The 14,919-nt window shown below is 46.8% G+C and overlaps 1 protein-coding gene across 2 annotated transcripts in view; it reads right to left on the bottom strand.

The window, feature by feature from the left end:
* The window catches only part of MAS1 (MAS1 proto-oncogene, G protein-coupled receptor), a 32,699-nt gene extending 18,445 nt beyond the window's left edge, over positions 1-14,254 (bottom strand). Inside the window, exons 1-3 of one of the 2 annotated variants that reach the window (XR_001718878.3) lie at positions 14,066-14,245; positions 5,748-5,954; positions 2,581-2,887 (exon numbers count right to left, since the gene is read on the bottom strand). The gene's annotated coding sequence lies outside the window, so the exon portion shown is untranslated. Of the gene's footprint in view, positions 1-2,580; positions 2,888-5,747; positions 5,955-14,065 lie in introns of those variants that run through there. The other variant, XM_016956571.4, reaches the window with a different exon arrangement.
* Between the last annotated feature and the right edge of the window lie 665 nt (positions 14,255-14,919).

Genomic DNA, 14,919 nt, shown 5'->3' with positions numbered 1-14,919 from the left:
TGGGGAGGCAGTCAAGCAAAATACAACAACAGCAACAACAATCAAACTGATGTCAGTGCGTGAACAGTTCTATGGAAAAAAGTAAAGCAGCATTAAACGAAAGGAGTGGCAGGGACCTGGGGGTTCCATCGTCCATAGTGTGATGGGAAACGTCTCACTCATGAGGTCACACTTGGGCAAAGACACGAAGGAAGTAGGCGACCGAGGCCAGCAGGTTCTTGGGGGAAAAGTATTCCAGGCAAAAGAAACAGCAAGTTCGAAGTTCCAGAAGCAGGAGGCAGCCAGGAGTGAAGAACTGCAGAAAGGCCAGCAAGGCAGGAACGGCCCGGCAAGGAGAACAGTCAGGTGCTGAAGGCAGGGGTCTTTGGCGACCAGGTCCAAACGGGCTTTGTGGGCTGGTGCTTTTACCCCCAGTGAGACAATAAACCACAGGAGGTTCTGAGAGGAGGAATGTGGTTAACTTGGGGGACTGAGGCGTGAACAGCCTCGGTATGGCCCCTGTGTTCAGGTGACACTCTAGGGGCCATGGCAGGAAGGAGGAGGCCAGGCGGGAGGTGAAGGCACTGGCCTAGACACAGGGAGGATGTTAGCATAAACCAGGTTGTGGCAGAGGTAGTACTATCTGGTGGGAGGTCTTTGATTTGATTCACTGACGGAAGAGATACGTGTTGCGGTAGAAAGAGAGAATACGTGTTTAGCCATTTGCTGAATGGACAGGTGCAGGTGAAGCGGGTTAGCAGGGCCTGTGGAGTTCGAGAAGCCTGTGAGGCAGCCAGGCCATGTCCAGGGGAGCGTCAGGAGCCGGGGGAAAGTTGTAGCTTGGGGATATAAATGTGGGTGTTGTATGCAAACAGGTGGAATTTGAGGCCGTGAGGCAAGATGAGGGTATCTGTGAGGCAAGATGAGAGTATCTGTGAAATACGGGCCATTAAAAAGGAGAAGACATTCAAGGACTGGGCCTTGAGGCATTTCAAAGTTAGAGGCTGGGGAGATGAGGAGGAAGAAGGAGAGGAAACTGCGGATGGCCTGACAGAGAGGCAGGAGGACAACTGGGGAAGAAGCGCTCCCAGGAGGCCAAGTAAGAACGAGTTCAAGGGGAAGAAAGTGGAATCAACTGGGCTAAATTCTACTGCAAGTCCAAGTGGGCTGAGACCTGGAACTTGATATTGACCATGGGAGTGGAGCCATTGCTGACCTTGGTAGGAGTATTTTCAGCAGACTGGACAAAATGAACGCCTGATGCAAGTGGTTGAGAGAGAATGGGAGGAGAACAGGTGAAGACAGTGAGTGTAGACAACCCTCTTGGGGGCTGTGGGGTTGAGAAGTGATACATGGATAAGAATTATACATGGATAGAAAGCAAATAACTGAGGAGTCAGGAAGTAGGGGTCTAGAGCTGGGAGGAGTCACAGCCTTGCCCCAGCATAATTTATACCTGGTGAAGGGGAAGGCAGGGTGTGTGGCTGCAGATCCGGTGAGGTGGGTAGATGTGGTTGTGGGAGTGCCCAAGGCGAGAAGTTGTCTTCTGAAAGTGCAGTATCTCTTTTACAGTAAAGTAAGGAGCAAGGTCATCAGCTGAGAGTGAGGAGATGTTCAGGGTTTAAGGAGAGAGGGCACGATGTGAAATAAATGAGGGAAAGAGAGGGCTAGGGACATACACAAAGTGCAGGATCTCCAGCCAGGCCAACCTAGAGCCCACCCAGCTTAGTGCTCGGGAACCTGGGAGAGACTACTCAGCCTCACCTGTGCTTCTCTACGGCTTAGTTCAGCTGTCCAGGTGCTGACATGGAGAAAGAGGAGAGGTGGATTTAACCAGGGCTGGGGTTTACCAGGCGGGTACGACACAGAGTGGGGGTCAAAGGAAGCAAAGCACATAGAAGGGAAGGGCTACGATGATGGACTCTGGAGCCCAATGGGGTTAGGAGAAAAATGAGGGCACGAGGGAGGTAACAGACGTGAACAGGAAATAGGAGCTACATATCGGAGGTCCCAGCGATGTCAGGGAATCATTGAAGTCCCCGTACTAAAGGCACTGAAGGGGAAGGAGGAGGTGGGGGCTGGAGAACGTGACGCTTAAAACTGAGCTTGGGGCAGTGTAGTTTTGGGGTTATCAGTATTAAGTGCAGAGTGTGACTGTGGAAAAGAAGGGCTGAGGGAGAGTGGAGGATAAGATCATTTGAGCTGAGAGCAGAACCTGGAGCCACAGCGCTGGAAGAATTATCCACAGATGCTGAAATCGCTGAGAAATAGTGTTGGAGACCAGGAATATTGTTGGAAAACATGGCTGTAATCCAGGTGCTGAAATCGTCAAAGAATTTGGGACAGCAGCCCAGGGGTCCGAACCAACCACAGCAAGGAGGGTGGGAGGCGATACAGTGGCCAGCATGCACTTCAGAGACTGGTGTTTTGTTGCTCCTGCTGCTGCTGGTGTTGGAGAGAGAGGAGAGAGGGAAGAAAATTCAAAGTACACAAAAGGTAGGGGTAACAAGGGCCTGGACCAGCGCCGTCCAACAGAAACACAACGTGGGCCACCTGTGCAAGTGAAGTTCTAATAGCCATGTTAAAGAAAGTAAAAAGAAATCAGCAAAATCCATTTTAACAACATACTTTATTTAGCCTAATGTGTTTAACATATTATTTCAACACGTCATCAATACCAAAAATATGGATGAGGTATTTCATGTTCTTTTCCATGCATTAAGTCCCCCAGATGCAGCGGGTATTTCACTCTTGCAGTGCGTCTCACTTCCGATGAGCCTGGTTCCCTATGCTCAGGAGCCTCATGTGACTCGGGGCTCCCATGTTGGCCAACACAGGTAGACAGCCATGGCAAAACCAAAGTCGCTTATGCAAGGAAGCCAAGTGCTTTCATCTTTTAATTACAAACCTAAACCAAAGACCAGAGATGTAAATTCAGGACCTAATCTGAGTTTTTGAGGTTACTGACAAGATCCTCTTTCTGCCTCTGGTCCATGCCCTGGGATCTCTCATGGACCACATCCTTCAGCTGCAACTTCTTGCTGTGTGGAGAGAGCTCTCAGTTACCCCAGGTCACCTCCCCTTCTCTGTCACCCTGCTTGCTCATCCCAGATTCAAGGCATGCTCTATTTTTACTACTGACCCATTCTCCCAAGCGGCCTGTCCTACCCTTTCCTTTTACAATACCAGTTTCTATTTCTGTATTCAACTTTTCTTCTTTTCCCCAAAAGTTTCCAAATAAATTCACAAAATTCATCTGAGAAAGGTGTTTCAAATTGCATCTTCTTTCATTAATTTTTTTTTTTTTTAGAGATAGGGTCTTGCTCTGTTGCCCAGGCTAGAGTGCAGCTGTGTGGTCGTAACTAATTGCAGGTTGAACTCCTGGGCTCAGGTGACACTCCTGCCTCAGTCTCCCAAATCACTGGGACTACAGGTGCATGCTACCACACCTGGCTTGTGTTTTATTTTTATTTTTGTAGAGATGGGATCTTGCTATGTTCATACCCAAGACATTTCTCCTTGTAACAGAGCAGAGTTAAAATTTTTTAATTAAAAAAAAAGTTTAGAGATAGTCTCACTCTGTTGACCAGGCTAGAGTACAATGGTGCAATCATAGCTCACTGCAGCTTCAAACGCCTAGGCCCAAGCAATCCTCCCCTCTCAGCCTCCTGAACAGCTAGGACAACAGGCATGCACCATCACACCTGGCTAATTTTGTTTTTAATTTTTTGTAGTGTTGCCAGGCTGGTCTCAAACTCCTGACCTCAAGCAATCCCCCTGCTTCGGCCTCCCAAAGTGCTGGGATTACAGGTGAGAGCTACTGTGCCTGGCCTCAGAGTTAAAATTCTATCTTATTGACTGTTGTGGACGGAATTGTGTTCCTTTCCAAAATTCATATGTTGAAGTCCTAATCCTCAATGTGACTCTATTCCGTGATAGGGCCTTGTAGGGAGGTAATTATGGCTAAATAAGGTCCTAAGAGTGGGGCCCTAATCCAATAGAAGTGGTGTCCTTGTAAGAAGGGGAAGAGACATAAGAGATCTCTCTCTGTGAGGGCACAGAGGAAAAGCCATGTACGGACAGAGGGAGAAGGCAGCCTTCTGCAAACCAGGAGGAGAGCCCTCACCAGACCAGCCCTGATGGTGCCTCGATCTTGGACTTCTGGCCTCCAGAACTGTCAGAAAATAAATTTCTGTTGTGTAAGTCACCCAGTCCATAGTATTTTGTTACGGCAGTCAGAGCAGCCTAATACACCCACTAAACAGCAAACTCCTTGAAACCAGGACCTTATCCTTTTTGCATCTGAATCTCCAACACTTGCACACAGTAGGCATTTAATAAATACTTATCAAACTGTTTCAAGAAATAAAGCCCATTATAACAGTTCTAAGAATACACTCTGCTTCCCCACGAGAGAAAACCACCACTTTCAGTGCAGGGCATCACACTGAATAAACATGGGTTTCTAATGGTTAGAGCACAACTCATGAAGCACATACAGTACTCAGGCAGACTTTGATCATGATGCGGATTTTAGTCATGATTGGAATGCACATAAAAAATTCCATTAAAACTAGTTCTCATTCAAAAACGAATCATAATCCTCCAAATTGTTTTTATAGCGGGGTTCTATTTAAACGAACACATTGCTAAAAATCACATTCCCAGTCTTACCCAACTAACTGAGTTTCGGTCTCTGAAGTGAAATAGCAGATGGCGAGAAACGCCTTGACAACAGCCGGCCCTACGTGCTCGTCACCCTAGCCCTTTCCTCCCCCAGCTCCTTGGTCATTTTGTGGATTCTTCATCTCTGTCGGTGGATGACTGACGGGGATATTTGAGGTTGGGAAGTGTGAGGAGAGTAGAAGGGTAATTGCTGCTAGCTGACAAAACAGTCTAGCTCAGAATAATTTAATGTTGGCTCAGTGAGCCTTCCCCAACAGCAGAGAGAAGACCACACAGTTGAGATCTCAGAAAGCCATGCAGACGAGGTAGGCACTTGCACTGCAGGGTGAATCAGTAGGGTAACTTCTCTCTGGGTCAACTCAATTCTAGGACCAGAGGCTCTCTGCCCAGACATGCCAAACATTTTTCATTTTTATTATTATTATTTTTTGAGATGGAGTCTCATTCTATCGCCCAGGCTGGACTGCAGTGTCGCGATCTCGTCTCACTGCAACCTCTCCCACCCGGGTTCAAGCGATTCTCCTGCCTCAGCCTCCCAAGTAGATGGGAATACAGGCACCTGCCACCAGACCCACCTAATTTTTGTATTTTTAGTAGAGATGGGGTTTCACCATCTTGGCCAGACTGGTCATGAACTCCTGACCTCGTGATCCACCCGCCTAGGCCTCCCAAAGTGCTGGGATTACAGGCGTGAGCTACCGCGCCCGGCCTCATTATCTTTTTTTTTTTTTGTTTTGAAACAGGGTCTTGCTCTGTCGCCCAAACTGGAGTGCAGTGGTGCAGTCATAGCTCACTGCAGCCTTGACTTCCTGGGCTCAAGTGATCCTCCCACCTCAGCCTCCTGAGTAGCTGGGACTACAGGCACTCACGACCATGACAGCTAATTTTTGTTGTCGTTGTTGTTTATTTCTTACAGAGATGGGGTCTCACCATGTTGCCTAGGCTGGTCTCAAACTCCTGGGCTCAAGCCATCCTCCTGCCTCAGCCTCCCAAAGTTCTGGGATTACAGGCATCAGCCACCACACCCGGCCACCAATCATTTTTCTTACACAGCACTTGCATTTGCAGGGATGCATGTTTACCTGGCAGTGACAGCCTAGGGTGGAAGGATAGCTCATCCTGACAGCCCTCAGTGGCCTCTGGAGTGGTCAATTACACTGCAACGGAAACCTCAGTTGGGAACAGATTGCAAAGACAGCCAAGGAGGTGACAGCACCACGACTGGTCAGCATTACTGGCAGCATCACAGAGCATCTTCCCTCCTCTCTTTCTTCTCACAAAAGGGATGTCTAGGGAGAAAGAAATAAGTTAGACTGTGAGAATATCGCAGTGTGGGGCTCTTGGGGCCAAAGCACCTTTCCTTCCATCCTAGCTTTGGAGCCTTGAAATCAGCTTGGGAGGCTGATAAGGATGACATCATTGCCCCCTTTTTAGAGGGAAAAACCTAAGGATTAAAAAACATGCCAGGCTCAGAGCCACCGTTTTGCACAGCCCAAGGGCCTACCAACTGCCTTTGCTCCAGTGTGTCTGGTGCTCCCTGGGTCCTGCAGGGCTGTAGTGCCCAGAAACTTATGTGGATCTTAATCACAGTGCTGGCCAGGCAGAAATCCAGGTCACTTGACTTCTGATCATGAGCTGAGACAGTAAGAAGAAAGAAGAAGAAGGGAGAAGGGAGGAGAAGGAGAAGAAGGGAGAAGGGGAAGGAGAAGAAGGGAGAAGGAGAAGGAACGAGGAGGAGGAGGAAGAGGGAGGAGGAGGAAGGAGGAGGAAGAGGGAGGAGGAGGAAGAGGAAGGAGGAGGGAGGAGGAGGAAGAGGGAGGAGGAGGAAGAGGGAGGAGGAGGAAGAGGGAGGAGGAGGAAGAGGGAGGAGGAGGAAGAAGGAGGAGGAGGGAGGAGGAGGGAGGAGGAGGAAGAGGGAGGAGGAGGAAGAGGAAGGAGGAGGGAGGAGGAGGAAGAGGGAGGAGGAGGAAGAGGGAGGAGGAGGAAGAGGGAGGAGGAGGAAGAGGGAGGAGGAGGGAGGAGGAGGAGGAGGAGTCGTAGTCTGGAAATCACTGTTCTACCAAACCCCTCAACTTTACAGGACAGTGAGTGGTTGTTGGAGAGCCTGTGAGGCAGGCCAACCTTCACAGCCAGTTTGAGAAGCCCTGTGGCCCAGCGTGCCTGGTCTTAGCCCAGAGCTCTCTACACTACACTCTGGGGCCTAATCCTATTTTTAAGACTTTACCGTTTATAGCCTCTCTATACTTCAGTTTTCTAATCTAGTCTGCCTCTAACCTTTCCTATTTAAGGAATTAAAGTCACCATATTGTAGGGAATATTTTTTATTAAGACTTGTTTAGGCTGGGTGGAGTGGCTCACACTTGTAATCCCAGCACTTTGGGAGACCGAGGCAGGCAAATTACCTGAGGTCAGGAGTTCAAGACCAGCCTGGCCAACATGGTAAAACCCTGTCTCTACTAAAAATACGAAAATTAGCCAGGCGTGGTGGCATGTACCTGTAATCCCAGCTACTCGGAAGCAGAGGCAGGAGAACCACTTGAACCCCGGAGACAGAGGATTCAGTGAGCCAAGATCGCGCCACTGCACTCTAGCCTGGCCAACAGAGTGAGATTCCATCTCAAAAAAAGAAAAAAAAATAAGACTAGTTTAATTTCTAGTTGTGACTTTGCCACTATGTGGTCTCTGCATGTGAAGTAGTCCACTGTGAAGCAGTCCGCAGGGACTGATCAAACCACTCCTGCCTGTTCAAAGAGCTCTGCCACCAAAAAAATGATTACCCTGAAACCACCTTTGCAAAAATTATAACAGTGAGAAAATTACGACAGTGTGAGATCTCACCTAACTGATTCCATCTTGCTTCTAAACTCTAAGCTGCCCCTGTTCATTCCTGAGCATAGCCTGAACTAACTTTGGAAGAAACTTAGTTTATAGTTTAACTTGGAAACAAAGACAATAACAGCCCTTTCCCAAAACAAACCCACTTCTTGCCTGGGTACCAGAATGCCTTTGTAAGACTAACAAGTTAGGCACAAGATTCAAAATTATGGTTTAGGAGTCATGCAGCCAGAGGCTACAAGATTCTCTACCTCCCCATTACTCCTAGGAATAACATCACTGTTGTAAAACCTGTTATTTGTGCTCAAGACATTTTTCAGACCCTGCATTCTGATGCACCAGCTGGTGCCACTCAGACAGATAATCTGCCTCAACCAGTTCTGTGATCCTGCCCAGAAACAGAAGACTGCAAAAACAAACCGCTTGAACTTCCTGTGACTCCATCCTCCAACCTGACCAATCAGCACTCCACATTCCCTGGTGCCCTACACACCAAATTATCCTTAAAAAAACCCCAGTCTCCGGCCGGGGGTGGTGGCTCAGGCCTGTAATCCCAGCACTTTGGGAGGCCGAGGCGGGCGGATCACAAGGTCAGGAGATCGAGACCATCCTGGCTAACATGGTGAAACCCCGTCTCTACTAAAAATACAGAAAAATTAGCCGGGCGTGGTAGCGGGCGCCTGTAGTCCCAGCTGCTTGGGAGGCTGAGGCAGGAGAATGGCGTGAACCCGAGAGGCGGAGCTTGCAGTGAGCCGAGAACTAGCCACTGCACTTCAGCCGAGGTGACAGATCAAGACTCCGTCTCAAAAACAAACAAACAAACAAACAAAAAAACCCAGTCTCTGGATTTTCAGGGAGACCGATTTGAGTGGTAAAACTCTGGTCTCTAGTTTAGCTGGCTCTGTATGAATTAAACTCTTTCTCTGTCGCAATTCCCCCGTCTTGATAAATCGGCTCTGTCTGGGCAGCAGGCAAAGAGAACCCTTTAGGCAGTTACAGTCCCAGCAGGGCTCATTTTATAGCCTCTTTAATCTTAACACAAAATGGGGATATTTTCTTTTAAATGTTTATCACCTTTCTTCTAATTTTAAAGCAGTATGTGCTCATTGAAGAAAATTCAGAAAATCCACACATACAACTACTATTAAAAATTAACCTGATTCAACATTTAGGATATTCCATTGGTCTTTGTTCAATGTCTTACACACACTCGTTTTTAAAATTGAGATTGCATTTTATAATCTTTTGGTATCCTTTCTTTCTACCATTTTTTACTCAGTATCATATTGCAAACATTTACTCATGTCAGTATATACTCTAAAAGTATGACTTCAGTATCACTAACTGAAGGTATCATGATTTATTTACTTATTTATTTATATATTTATAATTTTGAGACAGGGTCTCACCCTGTCAACGAGGCTGGAGTGCAGCAGTGAGATCACAGTTCACTGAAGCCTCAGTCTCCTGGGCTTAAGTGAGCCTCCCAGGTAGCTGGGACTAGAGCACTTGCCACCATGCCAGCTGATTTTTTGTATTTTTTGTAGAGACAGGGTTTTGCCATGTTGCCCAGGATGGTCTCAAACTCTTGGACTCAACTGATTCTCCTGTCTTGGCCTCCTGCAGTGCTGGGATTACAGGCGTGAGCCTCGGTGCCCAGCTTTCATTATTCATTTTTAATAATCCCCTAGCCTTGGACATATCCATTTGCTTCTGATTTTTCACCGCTATTTTTAAAAACAAAGCACCGTAATGAATTTATATGGATGCAAATTTTGTGCACATCTCTAATTATTCCCCTAGGACATATTTCTAAAAGTGGAATTGCTAGACCAAAGGGTATAAACATTCTTCAAGATTTAAATGTGTATTAACAAACTGTCATCCAAAATAACCATGCCAATTATACTAATACCAACATCAACAGTATATAAAGTTTTTTTTCACAGCATATATATGTTTCTTTTTCTACAACATCTTCAGTTTCTTAAATTCCCAAATTTGATAGATGATAAAAGATACCTTGTTTTAATTTGCATTTATTTGATTCCTAATGAGGTTGGACATTCTTTTATGTTAACAGTTGCTTGTATTTTTTGATGGATTGTTTTTTCATACTCTATGTTCATTTCTTTTATTGAACTGCAAGAAACATTTGTAAATATGGCAATTTGTTATATGTTATACGTTACAACATATGTATATGTTATATTTTTCCCCAGAAACTGGAGTATTTTATAAAAGACATGAAAGGATGCAGCTTGGAGTTTTCTTAAAAACACTTTCTTATTGGTAAAGTCAGACCAACCTGTGCTGATCATTAAGACTTAGAGCTTGAAAAAATCATGCAGATACTGCAAACCACCCCCTTGTTTTTCCAGGTGAGGAACTTAACTCAGGACTAGTCCAAGGTTACATACTCAGTAACAAAGGCAGCAGCAGAGCCTGGATTGCCCCAGGTCCAAATTGGCACTATTTCTAGCCCTCCCGTGCCCCAACCAACATACACACACACCAGCTCATTGTCAACAGTCCGTCTATGTGTGAAGTTCACACACCCATTCATGGGGCTGTCAGGACTTTTGGAACATTTATTAATGGCTTTTATGTCACCAGAAGCAACCGCACAATCAACTGGGTTGTTAGTAATTAAGATCCTTAAAAGATGGAGTTTTTAATTTATCAAAGGATGGATCTTATTTATCGAAGAATGGATTTTTATTTATTAAAGCACCATCTACCCAATACCAAACCCATAACCAAAACAACACAAACACACAGGAATGAGTTGTTTTCAGAAATATTGTCTCTGTTTTCACTTTCTTCTGTGAAACAGAGTGGCTCCTAGCTATCACTATTATCAATAAACACATCTATTGATGAAGGACACCACGCTTCACCATTATGGGCAAAGATAATTGATGTCAGAGGGGGCAATTCAGGCATGTCCTTTCATCAGAACAAATAAGAGAAAGGAGCCAGTGCATTCAACAGCGCAGCGCTCTCAGCCAAGTCCTCTAGAAGCGGTTGAGAAAAGATCTGGGGCTCGAGCCCCTCCCCAATGCATGAATGTTGCTATGGAACCCCACTTCACGTCTCCTCGCCTCTGTCTCCGAGATGATGCCAGAGCCTAGCATATTTCTTCCCTCTGGCTCTCCTCCTGCTTTCCTGCAGTGCTTCTTCTTTCTCCTTCACTGGATCTCTTCTTACACTGCCCTTTGCACCTTGGAGTTCCACCAGGCTCCATTCTTTTTTTTTTTTTTTTTTTTTTTTTTTGTTGAGACAGGGTCTCACTCTGTCGCCCAGGCTGGAGTGCAGTGGTGCCATCTCCACTCAATTCAGCCTCCACCTCCCGGGTTCAAGTGATTCTCCTGCCTCAGCCTCCCAAGTAGCTGGGACTACAGGCACCCGCCACCACACCTGACTAATTTTTTGGTATTTTTAGTAGAAACGGAGTTTTGCCGTGTTGGCCAGTCTGCAGGCTCCATTCTCGACCCTCTTCCCTTCCTACTCCACAGACTCTCCTTGGGTGGTCTTGTTCAATCCCACCGTTTCAACCATCACCATTGTCTGATGAAATCCAAATGCACAGCTTTAGCTCACACATCTCCCCAGCATGTCAGACCCATATAACCAAACGCCCTGGGTATCTCCAACTGAGCCTCATCAGGTGGCAGAGCAGCCTCAGTGGGCCAAAACAGCAATCCAACCTTCCCCGCTGGTCCACACTTCCTCCAATATGCCTAATAGCCTTCCAACACAAAAAACTGGACACTTTACCATAATCTTGTATGTCCCCTGCCCTAGTGCCTAGAATCAGCCATTTCTCCAAGGAGCCCTGGTTCCTTTCAGTAAATAATTATATTTAGAAGCCAAGATCTGGGTGTAAAATGTGCTCATTGCATGGAGGCTGTTGCTGCTCCCAGCCCCTCTCAGTGGCAGGGCTAAGGAATATATGGACATAGATACATTTATGTATAGTCATACATACACACACCTACGGCTATATTTCTATGTCTTTTTATATCTTTATAAAATATATACATATAATCATAAATTGACACCAATATCTCCAGTTTTGACCCACCACCACTGAATTCATTTGAGTTTTCTCCCTCTCCATATTTGTAACTCCCTTCTCTGAGAAACCTGGCTTCCTTGGCCCTCTATGCATTTACTCATTTGATCAACCCACCTATGAATGGTTGCCTATGTCTGCCACTGCTCTTCCCCTGCCCCTGCACAGATGCCCTCCTCACTTTGTTGGGCCCTTTTACTTCCTGTTGGACCAGTGCTGCCCCTGCCCCCTACCCTGAGACACAGACCTCACACTGCAGGAGCTCCAACACCCAGCACCAGTTCCCTGTACCCCCCATGCAGATATCCTGCCCTGCCCAGCACTGACATCCCCTGCCATGTCACCACTGCCACTGCCCTCACCCCAGCGTAGCTGCCCCCATGGGGATGATCCTTGCCTATTCAGGCTCCAGCACCTCACACAAGACACCATAAGCCAGGGTGACCATGGTGGAAAGTAGGACTTAACACCCACCACCTTCCTGCAAAACTCAAAGAATCGTGGGCAGTATCGCATCTGAATGCAGAAGAGACTTTTGAGAAGAGGGGTTTTGACATTGATCAAAGTACAGTGCAGAGGCCACAGCCTATTCTGCTTGTGCCTATGGCTGCTTGGCCTGGGAGCTGCACTTTCAGTCCAACTGACCACGAGAGGCAAGTCCTCCATCAAGCAGATTAACCCCACTGGGTCTCAACTGCTTCACATGCTGGCATTTTAATGTAGTTTTGAAAGGCTGGGGTATAAGAAATGCTAGAGATTGAACAGCACTTTGCCAATATGAGTCTCATGGAAATGCCAAACTGAGATAATGAATCAACAAGCAGGGGAAACAAGCATGGTGGTTTCCATTGATGTGTAAGGATGTGCGCTTTGCAGAGCCTGTGTCCTGGCAGGTCCACCTGAGATTGCTGGCTGCAATTACCTCTCAGTGAAAGTGAGAGGAACAGATGGGTGGTGGAGCTGATAGAAAAAACAAGGAGACTCAGAGTCAGCAGAGAGTTCTAAATGCCATACATTTATGCTGCTCAAGTGTTCTCTAGAGACCTCAGAAGCCAACAACCCCTTCCACATTCCCATTCAGTTGAGCACAGTCCTCCCATGGCCCCAGATTCCCAGCCTAGCACATCACTCTTAGAAGAAAGAAAGAGGGGGCTGGGGAGAAAGGCAGGGAGAAAAAAGGAAAGAGAGAAAAGCCAACAAAACTCAGGTTGGGGGAGTGGGCCATCCGAAAGCGCCTGTTGTTCCCAGGCAACTTAAAAGAGAGCCTGACCCTAGGCTGGATTTCTAGGCGTGCAGATCCAGAGAAAAGGGCAAATTCTTCCCTGTGTGTGTGTGCAGTCACCTGCACAAACAGAAACCCATTTGTGAGATGGAATTTCCATGGCAGGCAAGGGCTCCGATGGGAATGTACAGGGCAGGACCATCTGTCCTGGTATTAAATGCATCATTCCCGTCTTCCCCACACTAGGGCCATCTGTACGCAGAAGCAGAGACTTCTTGCTCCCTTTCCAAACATACCACACGATCAATTTTGAGCCCTGGTCTAAAAGGGGGGAAGGTGATTTTGTCCCCTAAGGGATGTTTGGCATGCCTGGAGATATTTTTGGTTGTCACAATGGAGAGGAGTGCGCTACTGGTATCTAGTTGGTAGAGGCCAGAGATGCTGCTAAACATCCTACAATATACAAGACGGCCCACACGGCAAAGAATTACCCAGCCCAAAATGCCAGTAGTGCCGAGGCCGTGGCACTCTGCTAGAGGCCAGCTTCTTACCACCTTTTTACTGCTGCACCCATAGCAATCTAACAACACACTATACATTCTCTCACCAAATTACTCCTAAGTATCCTGGCTGGGAAGTGTTGCTAAGACGCTCATACCAAAGATCAAGACTGGGCAGGAGATTCCTTTTAACAGACATCTTGTCACCAAAGGAATGCATATGGCTTCATAAGCAACACAAGCTAATACTGATGCCAGTGCCCACTAAGGAAAAATGAAGAAAAATCAATACAGCTTGCCCCTGTGATGCCAAAGAGCTGATAGCCAAGTGATTTCTCCAGAGGAATCAAATTCAGTAACAACCCTTTCAAACCTCAACTTCTTCATCATTCATAAGCTTTCATTAAGTAGCCTTGAAAACCTCCAAGTCCACCATTCGAACTGTGAATTGGTCCTAAGACTCTTTCCCCTGCAACGAGTTAAAAAAGAAAACGCTACTGCAGAAGTTTCAACCCTGAAGTTGAAAAACAATGTCTGGGAACAGTTAACTCAGCAAAGAAGTAAATTTTCCAAAACAAAGGCAGGAGGAAAGAGAAGTTTTTGCCAACACACACCAACGGCAAACATCTAACACGCCGAAAAAAAAAAAAGAAAGAAAAACCAGCACAGAAAAGAGTTACCCAAGAAATAGCTTTTTAAAGAGAGAAAATCTTACTCTGGTTGTCAAGGACAGCTAAGCAATGAAAAACTGGGACGCAGACTCACTGGTGTCATTTGCTCAGGAAGGGTCAGACGTGGCCAACAGGTTGGCTGCCCCTTCACATCTGGGGCATCAATGCCCAGCCAGCCTGCAGGGTCTCCGGTCCCAACATCTCGAAGGATGGCTGCAGCCTCTCATCTCTGAAGGAATCAGAGCTGCTCTCCCACTGCTGAAAATATTTGAGATGTGCCAAGCAGATGGTCCCACGCTTATCAGCAGAAGCTTCCAATGGCATCATTCAGTGACACACTCAAGTGAAAATCTTCACGCCAATCCAGAGCGGGGTGTGAGCTGGTGATAATGCAAGGCAGTGGACCACCTTGAACCACTAAGGCCAGCCAGGGCTAAAGAGAAAGATGACGTGGAGAAATGCCACATGGAAGGGCAAAACCCCATGTGTAGTAGAAAGACAGAACACAGCTCAAATTCCCAGCTCAGCTTCTAATAAGTTATGTGACCTCTGCCAAGCTGTCTAAGACTTGGTTTTCTCATCTGTAAAATGGAGCTAATAATATTAACTCAAAACCTAGTAATGATGAGATGAGTCTATGTATAGACCCAGAGAGACATACGGGAGACACATGGCTAGATAGTTAAGGATTTGTTCCCTTCTCCAACCCAGTTTCGGAGAGTATCATGCTTAGTGTAGTATATAAGACCCGTAGGATGCTATGAAAAGCAAGCAAGCCAAGGAGTGTGTTCAGGGGTGAAGGCAGGGGTCTGCACCATTGGCCATGGCCAGACTGCTTCCCAGCCTGGTCCGGGGGCTCCTCCTGGGAGCAGCTGTTTCTGTTAGATGCCGACTCTCACCCGTGCAGTCAGGAACATGAGAGCAAATTCCTTTTCCCCGATCCCTGTT

This window comes from Pan troglodytes, chromosome 5, assembly GCF_028858775.2.
Source record: "Pan troglodytes isolate AG18354 chromosome 5, NHGRI_mPanTro3-v2.0_pri, whole genome shotgun sequence".
Taxonomy (NCBI): Eukaryota; Metazoa; Chordata; class Mammalia; order Primates; family Hominidae; genus Pan; species Pan troglodytes.
The sequence above is the reverse complement of the archived record's forward strand: the minus strand, read 5'-3'. Positions and strand labels throughout refer to the sequence as shown.